Source organism: Pteropus medius, unplaced genomic scaffold (assembly GCF_902729225.1).
Source record: "Pteropus medius unplaced genomic scaffold, Ma_sr-lr_union100, whole genome shotgun sequence".
Classification (NCBI taxonomy): Eukaryota; Metazoa; Chordata; class Mammalia; order Chiroptera; family Pteropodidae; genus Pteropus; species Pteropus medius.
The window spans coordinates 14,656,659-14,672,587 of NW_024351543.1; the positions used below are offsets into that span (position 1 = coordinate 14,656,659).

The 15,929-nt window shown below is 40.6% G+C and overlaps 1 long non-coding RNA gene across 1 annotated transcript in view; it reads left to right on the forward strand.

Annotated features, from left to right (window-relative positions):
- The first annotated feature begins 373 nt into the window (after positions 1–373).
- LOC120586799 (uncharacterized) overlaps positions 374–15,929 on the forward strand; it is a 46,176-nt gene continuing 30,620 nt past the window's right edge. The window contains exon 1 of the long non-coding RNA XR_005648807.1: positions 374–461. This is a non-coding gene — a long non-coding RNA (uncharacterized LOC120586799). The remainder of the gene's footprint in view (positions 462–15,929) is intronic.

Below are 15,929 nucleotides of genomic sequence, written 5' to 3' on the forward strand. Positions count from 1 at the left end.
AAAGAAAACTTCAATTACTGCCCCAGAGTGACATCTAACTGGTGACAATAAACCTCTTGCTCTCTCCAGCTGCTTTCTGTCCTTCCTGATGCCCCAGGGAGGTATGAAAAACAAACAAACAAACAAACAAACAAACAAACAAGCAGCAAGCAAGCAAGCAGTTTCTTCAAGACCTTTCTGAGGCTGAAGCCATAGTGGTGACTACCGGAGTCTAGCCCTAGAACCTTAGGGAAAAGTGTTTGTTTGTTTGTTTTTCTTTTTTCATAACTAATTTTGGAACAAGACAAAAGCATGAGAAGGCATCCCAGGGCATCTGGAGAATTCTGCAGTCTTATCCAGTTTTTGTTTTTGTTTTTGTTTTTTTTACCCTCTAGAAGCAGTATGTGACAATAAGAAGGAATAAAAATTGCTTGCTCAGAAATATTCAAGTTGTAGCCCAGTTATTAGCTGGGTAGTGGCAGGTAAGTTATTTAGCTTCTCTTCCTCCTGGTTTCCTAATCTTGAAACAACAGTGGATTCCATAAGGATTACATAAATAAAGTCATGTGCAATTGCCACATAACAAACTGTCTCAACATTTAGTGACTTAAAACAACCAGCATTTTATTATATCACACAGATTATGTGGGTCGGGGACTTGAGCAGGACTTGGCTGGTGATTTTTTTGATCCTTGTGGTGTCTGTTGAAGTTGCTCAGCTGGTGGATGAACTAGTCCAGAGCATTTAAGATGGCATCACTCATGTCTGGCATCTTGGTGGAGTTGAATTTGTGTTCCACTATGATGGTGGTTTTAAAACACAGCTGCAATTCTTTGATACTCCTCCCATCAAGATGTTTTCTCTGTGCCCCTTCATCTATGTCCCACTCTTGAATGTGGGTAGAAGTGATACTATGTGACTTCTGAGGTTAGGTCATAAAAGGCTATGCACTTCTGCCTTATTCGTTGGACTACTCTTTTGAAGCCCCGAGCTACCATGTAGGAAGTTCAACTATCATGCTGTGAGGAAGCGCAAGCCACATGAGGAGACCATGTGTAGGTGCTCTGGGCTACTGTCCTAGAGGATCCTGGTCTTTGAGTCATCTCAGCCCAGATGCCAGATATGTGAGTGAGAACCTTTTCAGATTATTGCAGCCCCCAGCTCTCAAGTCTTCCCAGATGTTATTAAGCAAAAACAAGTTAATTCTGTGGTACCCTGTCAGAATTCCTGATTCTTGGAATTCCTGACCTGATAAACTGGTGGTGGTTTTACACCACTAAGTTTTGGGATGGTTTGCAACACAGCAACAGATGACCAGAACAGCCACTATTAACTTCTTTACCTTGTGCATGCTACTTAAATTCTCAGGCCCCTAGTCTGAAAAATGAGGATGATAGTAATGGTACCTACTGTCTAACTGGGTTTTTATGTGTATAAAACGAGTTAAGAGACTTGTGTCTGGCATGTAGTGCACACCCAAGAAATGGTTTTACTATAGTTCTTACTGGAGTGATCAAGCATTCAGGGTGAGAATTTGCAGAGTTTTATTTTGTTTTGGAGGAATCTCCATACTGTTTTCCATAATGGCTGTCCCAACTTGCATTCCCACCAACAATGCACAAGGGTTCCCTTTTCTCTACATCCTTGCCAACACTTGTTATTTCTTTTCTTTTTGATAATAGCCATTTTAACAGGTGTAAGGTAATATTTCATTGTGGTTTTGATTTGCATTTCCCTGATGATTGAGCACCTTTTCATGTAACTGTTGCCCATTTGTATGTCTTCTTTGGAAAAATGTCTACTCAGGTCTATTGTCCATCTTCAATTAGCTTGTTTTGTTTTGTTTTTGCAGTTGAGTTGTATGAATTTCTAATATAGTTTAGATATTAACCCCTTATCAGACAGATGGTTTGCAAATATTTATGAACAAGTTGTGAGAAGTCAGTCAGGGAAGGATCTGCAAAGCTTCTTTTTAAAAACTGATTCATTACAAACTCCTACTTCGGAATGTGAATTTTTCCCCCCTCTTTAATTCTCTCTACCACCACCTCTTCCCCCAACCCCGCTACTTCCACCCCTGACCTATGGATGTTGCCATTTCCCCTTAAGAACTGGATCTCTGAAGGCGGGGCATCTTCTCCCACAGGCTCCCTGTGTGCACCTGGGGCCAGAAGCACCCAGGTATGGTCCGTGGCTCGACCTGGGGCGCGAACCCAGGATCTTCTGCGTGTAAAGCAGACGTGCTAACCGCTGCACTATGGAGCCACCCTAATATTTTTAATCTTAGGTAATATGATACTAATTTTATAAGGAAGATAAATTATTCCATCGATAATGACAATTAAGTGGCCACTAAACTTATATAGGGAGTTGTTATTTGCAGAGTTGTTTCATAACCAATACTGTCGTCTTTCAATTGGAGTCTTTTTAAGCAGTTTCACTTCTAAGACTAATGCCTCTCTCAGAGGCCCAGTTTGTCACCTGCCGCAGGTGGTATTTGTTTGGACTGCAAGAGGCAAGGGCTTGTAATAGATGTGCACCGCCTCATCCCCTTCCCTCTCCCCACCTAGGACCTGGCTGGCTCTCTTTAGCTGCCAGTAGGAGGAAAAATCTTCCCAATTCCTTTTCTCCCTAATACTTACAACATCCAAGTTAGATAGCCGTATTAGTCAGGGACCCTGATGGAAACTGATGGCACACTCAGGATGGGCAATTTGAAATGAGTTTAGGAAGTTGTGAGAAGGGTGGGAACCACATGGGAGGGTGCAGTACCCCAGGGCTCCTCCTAGGCCTGGAGAAGGGACAGGAGAGGCTGTGTGTGGTGATTGTGGTGGTGGGAGGTGCTGTTTACAAAAGCTGAGTTAGCCTGCCGGAGTCAACATTGCAAGGGGGAACTCTGAAAAATAAACCCCCTGACCTCATCTTCCCTGCACCCCCCTTCTGTCTCTTGCTGAGGCTTCGGACTGGCTAAAGAGGGCGGCCTGGACCACAGCAGAATGCAAAAGAGTAGAGAGGAGATCTGGAGGGACCAACGGAAGTCATCCAGCCCTGTGTCATTATCCTAATTTAATTTTTAGCGAGAACACCATAAAAGCTCAAAAAAGATTAAATGACTTTCCCAAGGATACAAGGAAATGGATGGCACTCTCTGGAGGGATAGCCCAGTCATTCTCCTTAGAAACGTCTTTGAATCTAAGTTCCTCAATATTATCAGAAGAAGATTTTCTATTTTTTATTCTTCGGTGGCGGTAGAGGGAGTGGGATATATTTGAATTTCCTATTAAATTATGTTTATGTCAAGCAGCCTCATTGGGAAAAAGTGTCACTAGGCTAGGCCTTGGCTGGGTGAAGAGTGGGGGATGGTGAGGGGAGCCAGTGACTAAGGTGACTCTCTTGAACCCTGAAAATCACTGTCTTTTGAATGGAAAGATGCTCAGTATTTTTTTCCCTTTTTCAAGTAAGTTTTCAGTGTGACTTCAAATCACTTCTTTCTTCTTTTCTCTTATGTTTCAACTACATCTGGGTTCTAATGAAAACCAAGCTGAGACACATTTGTCTCCCTTGCTAGAGAGCAGTCAGTATTTGTGGTATCTCAGGACTGTATGTGGTAGGCAAATGCAAGAGGCTTGGGCTGACTTCAGGCATGAACAAAAACTGGCCGATTTTAAATATCGCTGGTCGCAGGATCTCTCTGATCCTTATAGGAGACAGTAGTGTAACCAGAATCACAGATTTTTGAAGCCAGTATACCTGGCTTTGAATTCCAGCTCTGCCATTTCTAGCCGTGTGACCATTGGCAACTGACTTAACCTCTCTGGTGCCTTGGATTCCTTGTCTGTAAACCAGGGATTTTAATAAGAGCACCTGCCTTCTAGTGCTATTGTCAGAATTGCATTAATCAATTCTGTAAAGCACTGAGAACAGCTACCACCTGCCACCAAATAGCAACAACCATTGGCAACTATGATATCATCATGTCATTGTCAGTATCAAATGAGTTCATGCATGTAAAGTGCTCAGCATAGTTCCTGGTCGTGAGAATGTTGGGTATCACTTTCACCTTCATTCATTTGTGCGACAAGTGTTTGTGAGCAGCTACTATATGCCAAGCCCTGGTTTGGACACTGGAGGAAATAGCAGTGAAGAAAATAGACTAAAATCCCTGCCCCTTTGGAGCTTACATTCTAATGCTATCCGTAGTAGACGTCAGGAGTGACTCACCACAAAGAGCATGGAGCTTAAGCTACAAGCCCTTCAACTGCACAGGTCCTTCCAGAGGCTCTAGGGGGGGCCCTACCAATGTATTTACATTTCTTACCTAATTTTGCATTCATAATTGTGTATTCTCTTTCTTAAAGAGAGCCTTCGAAACTGCAAAAGTTTCTCGCTCCACAAAACCTGCGTCTGCCTCTCTCAAGTTTATTATTAGTAGTAATAATTATTATTTTCATGATAATTATTATTATTATTTGTTGGGAAATGAGGCAATATTGTGGGTGATGTAGGTCTTATGTTATTACCCCGAATCTTTATGTTTTTAAGTAGCCCGAGGAAGCCCAGCCCTGGTGGACTCACAGGCGGGGGGCTGAGCCTTATGTATCCAAATAGGGGTTACCACATCTCCTCCTTTGTCACCTTCCCCTGTCCCCTTTGGCACATTGCATCATCAAGTTAAGCCTGAAAGCTCTTCTGAAAAGATAATTACTTGCATCAGCTTCTCTCCGTTACAAATCGTCTCAAGGCTGTGGATTAGGCTAGGATTCTTTGGGTGGGAAGGGGGCTTAGTGACCATGGAGCTCCAAATCATCAATTCACAGATAGAAGAGCAACCCGGATGGGTGGGCACTCAAAGCTAGGACCTGAACTCAATACTCTTCCTTTCAGTAGCCTGGATCCAGTATCCAGACAGGGGCAACACACATTTGTCAAAATATCATGTAATGCGTGTCCTGGTAGTTTTTCACAGTGTACCTACTACTCAGGTACCTGTAACATACATGCAAATATAATTTCTGACCTGCCTGATGGAGTGGCCTGTTTGGATGACAAACAAGACTTTACTCCCTCTGAGTACTTCTGTACACAGAGTGTGTACAGTTCACCTTGCCCCATGCAGCTGGCTGGGGAAAACAAAATATATTTGTTGATAGGCACAGCCATTAAGGATGTATGCAGAAAATTTATTTTACAGGGTTCTAACTAAGTCTCTTTAGAAAAATCTTTGCTTTTTGGATTGGAACTATCTAAGTAAGTAGGTTTTAAATACTTTGACATTTTAACCATAGCAAGGCGTGGTTTCATACCAGTATCTCGTACTAATTTTTGCCATTCTGAAAAAAGCATAAAACAGTATTGCTTGTCATATAGATCTTTGGGGAGAATTACATGCAAAATTAATTTACTTCTTAAGCCAGACAAGCATATATAATTACCTGCTATGGCTAGGACTGCAGTTTGAAAGAGTGCTGGGAATAGCAATGGGTAAAAAAGGGAAGATTTGGATGGGAGCTTTCAAATAATTACTCCATTAGAGCTGGTTTATTAACTTTTGATATTAAATTAATATATTTATGGCATACTTATTCCAGGAACAAATTATCTTTAACCTTCTCCATGTATCCAAATGCTCACACAACTTTCAAAAATTACATTGGGCAACCTTGCTTTTAAAAATGCCTTTCAGACGATATTCATTTGAATGAGAGTCCTTCACAAGTTAAATAATTTAGTTGCACATGATTTTTCAAAGCCTAGTTTTAAAATACTAGGGGGTTTGAAACAAATGGTAATTTTTATTTCAGTTGTTTTGTTTTTGCAGCGAGTTCTTCCCTTTTTGTTTCCATAATACATTGTATAAACTTTCATTGGAACCAGGGACAGTCTGAGTTTACAATATCCAGGTTTATATTAATAGTGTCCACTCTGACTCACGAAACTGTCTCAACTTGAGGATAAATAACCTGGTCACCCTAATTATATTGCAGGCCACACAGGGTTCTGGTATCTCCCAGTAGAGACTGTGGGTTCCTTGGGGAGAGGAACCCTGTCTTTTTTCTTTTTATCCTTGTGTCTTCTGTGCCTAGAATAAACTCTGACACATGGTAGGTAGTCAGAAAGTGTTTACTGAGGGATTAACAGCCAGCCATCAAAGGACTGATATTTCTTATTGTGATGTATTGATTAAGCCCAGTCTCAATGATTTCACTCTATTTACCAAATTTGATTTCACTCTATTTACCAAATTGGGCTTAAGCCTATTAGTTATTGAGTAATTGGCCATTAGCATGGTAGGAAAAGAAAAAGTGAATGGTAGAGTTACAAGATACAGGCAGAGGAAAATAGAGGAGTCAGTGAATATGACCAAAGGCCAGCAAGTGTTCCAGACATAGAGATGACCCTAGAATCTTTATTTAACAGGATCTGCTACTGCAAAACCACAGTTTGGAAATGTAATCTACCCTGCAGTCAAAAATTATTAATATCTTTCCACATTTACAGTAATATCACGTGCCGGAAAGATAAAGTTATTTATAGTGTATGACTTGCCTGTAGCTGTAGAATGATATATTTTGATCTTGAAAACATAAAAATGCTATAATAAGAATTATAACTGATCTCTTATGAAAAGATCCATAACCCATGGGGAAATGCATGCTAAGATTCAGTTTTAATATCCTGTAGTTTACTTTTATTGAGCAGAATAGTAGAAATAGTAGTTTTGATGTATAAATTTATTCTCATGCTAAAATTAATCCCCAAAACCGCCAAGAATAAAATAAGATTTGCCTCTGATAACAAAGAACATTTGAAAACATTTTCATTGGGTGATTTGAGTCTCGTAGCTATTTAAGAAATGTCTACTGTGAGCATTCCCCACCCTCCAAACTATGAAAGCAACAAAATGCATTGTATGACATTCCATTAATAAAGAAATGTGAGAAATGAAAATTATTCTTCCCTATCCCACTCTCCAGTAGCAGCCACCATTTTCGTTTTTAATTTAAGTAAGATTTTAAAAAAAAAAAACCCTTTAAAATTTTAAATAAATATGTTTTGCGTACAAGAAAAACTGGAGGAAAAAAATAACATCAATGTAAAGGAACTTTTTCCAGAGGGCAACTCCTTTTTTCTTGCTAATGGTGTATACGTCACTTTCTAATCATAATCCTAAGATCCGATGGTTCAAAAGAGCTTTTCCTTTTCTTTCAACTTTTTATTTTGAAATGATTATAGTCTTGTTATGGACTGAAGAGTCATGTCCTCCCCTCAACCCCATATGCATACGTGGAAGTGCTAATCCCCAATATGAGGGTGTTTGGACGTGTGTTAGGTCGTGAAGGAGGAACCCTCATGAGTAGAATTAGTGGCCTTATAAGAAGAGGTGAGAGAGCTAGTTTGCTCTCCTTCTGCCATCCCAGGGGATGGCTCTCACTGGAACCTGAACATGCCAGCACCTTGATCTCGGGCTTGCAGCCTCCAGAACTGGGAAAATAAACTTCTATTGTTTATGAGTCACCCGGTTGATGGTACCTTGTTCTAGCAGCCTTAACTGACTGAAACAAGTCTCAAGAGAAGTTACAAAAATAGTACGGAGAGGTCCAGGTGCTCATCCCACAGCTTTTCCTGATGGCTACATCTGACAGAATGAGTATACCAGGACATTGACAAGATTACTTCTTTTTGAAACACCAAGCATTTGGGGGAAACTCTTGCTATAAGAGGCCCTTTGGATTCTTTATACCCAAATAAAATTATTCTACAGGGTATCTATATATTAGACAGAATGACCAACAACTTTTATTATTATACGTAAACTGACATCAAGTCACAGGCCTGAACAGATGTTAAAATTCAGAAGCCTAATGGAAAATTTAATAGGCTTTGATGGACTAAATATTGGTTTAAATTCTGTGCCATCCTAGTTTAAATAAGGTGAATTTAGAGGAACAAATGATATTGATGAACCAAATGCATTTATACTTAGTGGTAGTGAAATTGGAAAAAAATTTTTTCTTTAAAGTACTATTTAAATGCATTATGTACACATTGGAGCATTGCTTCACAGAGCAGTGAAAAGCATCTGTAAACAACCACAGAACTATGACACCGATATTTCAGCTGTAACATAAATGTCTGCCTCCAAGGCCACAAACTGGTTCCTCAAAAGCACTGTATTTTAATTTATTTTGAAAACACCTTCATTTGGCAGATCACTCTGGAGATTTCATTAAGCAAAATCCAAGAAAACCAATAATATAGTTATACAGGGTATTTCTACCACACAGTTTGTAGTCATTAAGCAGGTGGTTTGAGGCTTGGAAAAACATAATGACAGCATATTTTTATAGGCCAAAACTACAGAACATAGGAAAATAGCAGGCCAAAGGAATCTTAAGGATAAAAAAAATAAATTTATTCAAGAAATACTGAAGATCAGCTGGTGGGTAGGCACAGGCCTGGATGCTGTGTATACAATGCTGGATTCGACATTTTTTCACATTTGATATCTCAGAAATAGAGAGGTAGCTAGTGGTGTCTTAAAATCACTGTTGGCCCTACAGCAATTGTGATGTAGTTGTCTCTGCCTACACATTTGTGAATTTAGCTATAATTCCTAGATGTAAAACTGGCTAACTACCACCCTTCAGTGTTTTGGTGAAGAAATCATTTAAGAAGCATATGAAGAAGGAATGTGAGTTCTAGTTGTTGTCTGAAAATCTTCCGTTGACCTCTCCAGTAAGCTCTAGAAAGCTCCAACATCAAAACTTGCAAACAGGGTGTCAGGGCATTGGAAAAAATTCCTGGAGGTAATAGTGGAGTACTCTCTTAAATCCAAATAATATGACATTCTTCATGTCTTAGAGGACAATATCATGCGGAGAAACATTTACATAAAAATTCTGTATTGAAAAGTGATTCAGGAACGTGGTTCCATAGTGTAGCAGTTAGCACGTCTGCTTTACACGCAGAAGGTCCTAGGTTTGTGTCCCAGTGGAGCCACAGTCTCCACTTTAAGGTCTATGGCTATGCCACCCTGAACAAGCCCAGTGTCTGATCTCGAAAGCTAAGCAGGGTCAGGCCTGGTTAGTACTTGAATGGGAGACCACCTAGGAAGACCAGGTGCTGTAGGCATAAATAATAATAAATAATTAAAAAAAGAGAAAAGTGATTCAGAAGAGTAAGATTGAATATGAATTTTATTACATTTTTTATTATATATACACACATAATATATGTATAACATATTATATATAAACATTATATACAAAATATACATGTTATATATATATTAACAAATATATTTTTCCTTTATATATATGCAAGAAGGATATATGATGAAAATCCATGTCTAAATAAATTTATAAAACAGGCCAAAGCAATTCAATAGGGAAAGGAAAAATTTTCAACAAATGGTACTAGAACAATGGACATCTATAAGAAAAAAAAAAGAATCCCAGCCCCTACTTCACACACACTATATGCAAAAGATAATTTGAACCTTAAAGTGGTGGATGTATATATAGGTGTACAATTATCTTGACTCTTTTTTATGGTTGAAATTTTTCAAAATAAAATGATGAAAAATAAAGAATAAATTTAAAAGAGCTCTATTGATAAATAGAAAATAAAAATTCTATATTATAAGGAGTCATTGTCTCCTAGTTTAATTGACAGAACTTTTTTCTTAATTGTACACAAAATAAGGATGTATCCTAAAGTTAATAGAGTTTTAGATTTGAAGAAATACAGCGATTCCTAGGGTGGAGGAAAGTGCAGTCCTCTCTCAACCTTTAGAAGCCTGCAATGGAGGAGAAAAGGGCCACGGATCTCGGTGTGTGGTATTCAGTGCTATGATGGGGTGGTGGGAGTGCACCTTTAAAGTAACCCTTATATGTTAGAGCTTTGCAGTTGGCATTGGGCTTCCACACTTGTAGTTCATTGCATCTTATTAACTGTCTTGTAGGTAGGCCACAGGGTAGCCCAAGGCATATTAGTTGAATGAATGAATGAACCTGTAAAGAAGCTGGGGCCCTAAAAGACTAAGTATATTAAGTAGGATTATCCACGTAGTAAGCGCTCAGTCTAAGACTTGGTTCTTCCAACAACTGAAGTTGTTATCTCAGGAAAAACTTATGAATAAAGGGAGGAGACTGGATAAGGCCAGGGATTGAAGCTGAGTGAAGATTGAGGTTTCACGGGAACCCTGGAGAGGCAATTTCCCACCTTGGTGTAAGGGGGAGGGGACTGTGTTACTCCTTCCTCAGTCTATCAATGGCTTTGGGCGCCCCACCTTCTCAGGTAGGGAGTAGACATCTCTAGCAAGCTGGCTTTGAAGACAGTTCTCTGGAGAAGGTGGGGTGCTGTGACCCATTAGCAGCCATACTGGTGAGCAGCTAGGGAATGGGTGCACCAGCCACCTAAAGAAGATTGGGAAGGGGGGTGGGGGCAGTGGTAGCAATAGCATCCACTACCACTGTTGTTTTCAATGAGAATATGATCGGAGAGACATGGCCTAACATGCTGTGTTCAGTGAGGGCCATTGTCCCTGGCTAACGACTTCACTGTGAGGTATTGTGAGGGGATGGCATTTAGCCATTAGGACTGTTCTGAGAGTTAGACCATGTTTGCTGCAAAATAGATTTAAAGATATACTGTTTACTGTGAGGTCATAGACCAGTGGTCAACAGGCAAGATTTTGGCCACCATGCTGTCAGGAAGCTCAAGCAGCCATGTAGAAACATCACGAGCAAGTTTTCTAGACAAAAAGCCCAATTGGAATCAATCACCATATATGTGAGTGAGTGTTCAGCTGATTCCAGTAGCCCCGTCCCCTGCCCCTTCCCCTGCCAAGTCAGTCCCACCCAGCTTTCAAGTCTTCCCAGTTCTACTGACATTGTGGATCAGAGATAAGCCATTCACACTGAGTTCTTTCCAATGTCCAGGTCCTTAGAATCCATGAGCATAATAAAATGGTTATTGTTTGAAGCTACTAAGTTTGGCATGGTTTGTTACACAGTAATAGCAACTGGAACACACCGTGGGGGAAACCCTTTCTTGTAACTCTCAGCTGTTCTACATCCTCTATTGCCCCTTCCCTACATACAAGCTCTCTAGCCAGCACCTGAGTTTCATAGGTTTCTTTGTCCTCTGGCAGCTGGGGGGCTAGCTGCAATGCAAATACCTGGCAGTTTACAAACTGCCTTTCCCCAGGAGTCTCTACCTTTGAGGAAGTGAGCCAGAATGACCCAGAGGGTTTGGCTCGACATTGCTCCTTAGCAAACCCTCCTCCCTTCCCTTCCCTGTGCCACTGGTTTCTCCTGGGAACACTTCCTGATACATCACGTTCACAGGAATCCTGGTCTCACGGTCTGCTTCTGGGAAATTCAACCTAAAACATTTCTGTTTAACAGTCAAGGAAACTGAGAAGTAAATTGCCCAAACTCAAAAAAAAAAAAAAAAAAGTGATTGATAGTGAGATTTAAACCTGGTTCTCTGATTCTCAAATCTGCTAACTTACCCATTATATTCAAGTGGTTCAGGAAACAAGGCCTTATGGTAACAGCTAGATCTCTCCATAGAAAGACAGCTCTGGACAAAACACTGCTAGGAAGGGCCAAACACTTCAAGTCTGCAGCCGTTTTACCACCCCAGGGTTTTTTAAGTTAGTTGTTTGCGGGCAGACTGTGCAATATTCAACTTTGCTCCCCTCCCCTGCAGCACCCAGCAAACTTTCCAATATCCAACATCCCAGACCAACACCTGGCCACTTTTTACTACACCATCGTGAAAAGAGAAACAAAATGTCAACGTGGTACATTTTGCATGACAGCAATTGCATTCGATTTAAATGACTCTATTCTGAGATTATGCCCTTTGTACATTTTTAATGCTTAAATATCCATTCTTATACAAGATTATAGTAAAAATAGATAGCAAGTCGATTTTTTAAAATGGTATAATGTGACATTATTAAAGTCGGCAACTCTGTCATTACAGATTTTTTGAGGGCAAGGGGATAGGAGAGGATGGGCAATATTATTCATCTTGAAGTTCAGTAGTCTAAAAGTTAGTGTCCCAGGGAGTGTACCAGGACCTGCAGATGGCAGGCAACCCTCTTATTTGAGCAGAACCCTATCTTAATCATGATCACCAGTGTTAATCAGGATTCTTTTGATGGTGAGTGACGGAATCCCAGTGATTTCACACAAAAAGCGGTTTTGCAAGGCTTTCATGCATTAAGAAGGTGCTCACAGATAATGGAATCAAGCACTGGAAAGCCACTGTGACTCTGTCTTCCCATGGGTACCAGTTATGTATTGCTGCATAACAAACCTTAGTAGCTTAAAACAACTACAGTCATTTATTATGCTCATGAATCTGCAACTTGCACAGGGTTTGGCAGAGAAGGAAAGACTCATCTCTGCTCCATCTGGTATCAGCTGGAGGCCTTAAGGTGGCTCCAGCAGGCTGGCAAGTTGGTGCTGTCAGCTGGGGGATCAGCTGGGGCTGAGGGCTCCAGGTGTCTATGTGAGTCTCTCCACGAGGTTACACACTGTGTGTGAGAGCTAGACTCCAAGGACAAGCATCGGAGAGAGAGCCAAGAGGATGCTTAATTGCCTTTTATGAGCTGGCCTCAGACGTCAAATAGTAACTCTGTCTTCTCTGTCAGTAGAGGCAGTCACAAAGGCCCATCCATTTTTAAGGCATGGGAACAGTCATAAACTCTACCTCTTGATGGGGAGTAGCCAGGTTCTGGAAGAGCATGTGGGATGAGAAATATCACTGTGGCCACTTTTTGGAAACAATCTGCCACACCATGTATTGTCTTCATTCCCTCAGTGGGTTTCTGCCAGGCATGGATGATATGGCCAACCATGATTCTCAGGTTCCTATCTTTAGAGCCATCATTTTAGAGGGATGCCCCTCTTGACTTTGGCCCCCTTTGGGGTGGATCTTTGTACCAATTACAGTGGTAAGAGATTGCATAATGTGATTGGCTTATTCGAGGTCAGGGGCCTACCATCCACCAATCACTGTGGCCTAGGGGGTGAGATCTGAAATAAGATGTCTCTAAGCACAGAGTTGGGACAGGATAAGGGCAAGGCATAGAGCCAGAAGAGGGGAGGGGTACTGTCCTGAGCTGACAAATAAACAGCTGTCCTTCACAGGCATGAAGTCCTGACTTTAAGGCATGCTCTCCTGGAGGAGCTGCTCATGAAGACTGTGCTTCTCTCCCCCACCAGGTGACAAGGAATGCAGCGAGGGCCTGATAAATGGGCTCCCTGATTGCGATCCCAAGAGAGGACTTGTAATACTTTATGGACCCTATTCTGACAATATAACTGCAGGTTTGGGTGGATGTTGTGGAGATTTATGTTTAAAGAAACAAATAAACCCAGCAGGCTTAGCAATAAATGGGATTCATTTCTTTCTGGAAGTTTCTGCCCTGAGAAGGTGTGAAGTTTCAGGCTATATAATCCTTGATGACTACAAGCGACCCACATATGTTTCTCATAAAAACTTCTTTGGTTTAACACTTCAGCTTTTGAATGCCAACTATGGCCCTAAAACATAAGAAGCCACTTGAGAGCATCTAAATAACATCTAGATTTGGGGACTAGATATTCAGGACCTTTCGTAATTTGGCTCCAGCTAAAAATTAAATTTAAAAAATTAAATTACTTTCTATTAGCAATTTAAACTTTAACAAGTAGAATTTAAAATAATGTTTTAAATACTTTTCAATACTTTTATTTCTCACCTTTGGTAGGTTCCTAGGTGGTAGATTATGGGCTATTTTTGTTTTCTTCTTTATATTTTTCTATATTTGAAGAAACCTAATAACATTATTGCAGGGGGCGGGGGAATAAAATCCTCCTCTCAGTAAAGGGATCCTCTCAAACCTGTCAAGCATTGCTGGAACTCTCCAGTGGGAGAGAACATATTTCTGTGCAAGGCTGTCCATTTTCCATCATCAGACAGTTATCACTGAGAGAAGGTTATTACATAAACCTGCCTGTCTCCTACTCAGTTCAGTTCTGGGCTCTGGACCAAGATGCACAATTCTACTCCTTCCCATGACTGCCCTCTAGATATCATAAGATCACTATCAAGTTCATCCCTCCATGTGTAGCCCAAGCTTTCTATGGCCCAGTTCATCATATCCAGGATCTACCATCCCAGTGGTCCTCTTCGAGATAGATGTTAATTCTAAATGTTCCCTCTGACAGTGGGGTGCCTGTATTCATTTCAGTATTTCTTCATTCTTTCATCAACTATGAACTGAGCACATATTGGGGGCCAGGCACTGGGTCCTAGTAGAGGGCAAAGCAACCCAATCCCTCCCTCATGGAGCTTGCAGTGCCTCAGAGGAGACAGGGACATGCAGAGAACCAGCGGCCGCTATTTTTTCTCAGGATCGCGACTCCTTTTTCCCACCTGTACAGCCTACAACTGTATTTGCTCACTTGGTTTCTGCAACAAACCTTTTTCACACGAACCAGGACAATGCCAGACACCTGCCGTTCTATATCTATGCAGGTTTATTTATTCTGTACTTAAATACATCAGCAGTTTCTACTTCATCTTGTTGGTTATAGCTCGCCATTCCAATCTGTTGAAATCATTTAAATCTTGATCGTGTCATCGTTTTTATTTGCCGTTTTCCCAGTTTAGGTTCCTTTGCAAAGTTGAAAAAGATGACTTTTAAGGTTTTTGTTTTTAAATTAATGGTTGATTTTACAAAATGTAGACAAAACAATAAACGGTACCCTCTGAAATACCACAATAATTGAAAGACCTTCTATAAAATACTAGAACGACTCTGTGTTTTTCGCTGGCATTAAAAAAAGTCTCCTTTTTGAAAGTCTCTTCATTTGCTATTTTCCCAATCAATTGATCATTTTTTTCTAAAGAGAATGGTTGTAGCATCTTAAACATAATTAATGACATAAATATATTACAAACAACTATAATAATGTATGTACATCATCTCAAATGTCTGTTGTTTGGAGGGTTGCCCAAATGATCACCTCCACTAATCCCTGCCTCACCATTTTAGAATGGAAAATTGGGTTATTTGAATGCAACGTCCAACTTACCTTCATTTGTAAGTGTCAAAAAAGAATAACCTCTAAAAAAATGTCTATGGTCAACACAGGCATCTGCTAAACCATTTTGTTGGTAATTTTAAAGCCCTGGAGTATTCAGGACGATTCTATTTTTATGCTCATTGTTGAGAGCATCGCGTGTATCAACAGGAAAGCAAATCCTACTGAGAGAGATCAGATAATACAGACAATGGGTTGTCAGGCCACTGCCACAAAGCTTCTGGTTGAGCTTACAGAGAGCTAGGGGTCTCCTCCCAGCACCCGAGTAACTTCCGGTGCTTCCAGGTGCTTCACGGAGCAGAGATCAGAGGCAGAGCGAGGGGCCTGGGTAACCTATCAGCCTTTGATTTATGCAGGGAGCTAACATCCAGTGAAGTAAGACAGAAATAAAAATGGTTTCTGACTATGCTGTGGCAGGCCATGCCCTGGGGCTGGGGCGTGTGGACCTGGGCTCTGGCTGGGTTCTGGAGAAGGAGCTCACGTTGTTTATCATCCATTCTAAACCAACGGATAACAGCACTGTTATCTAATGCACAGACTTTATCCAGATTTCACTACATGACTCACTAATGTTCCTTTTTTTCCACCCAGGGTCTAATTCCATACTATGTATTACATTTAGCTGTCATTTTTTCCCCAGTCTCCTTTAACCTAGAATAATCTCTTTGTCTTTCTTGTCTTTTATCACCTTGACAGTATAGACCACTATTTTGTAGAATGTCTCTCAGTTTGAGTTTGTCCCATGTTTCTTAGTTTCTAGATTCAGTTTATGTGTTTTTAGCAAGAATACCGCAGAAGTACTGTTGTGTCTTTCTCGGCACATCATAGCAGGAAACACAT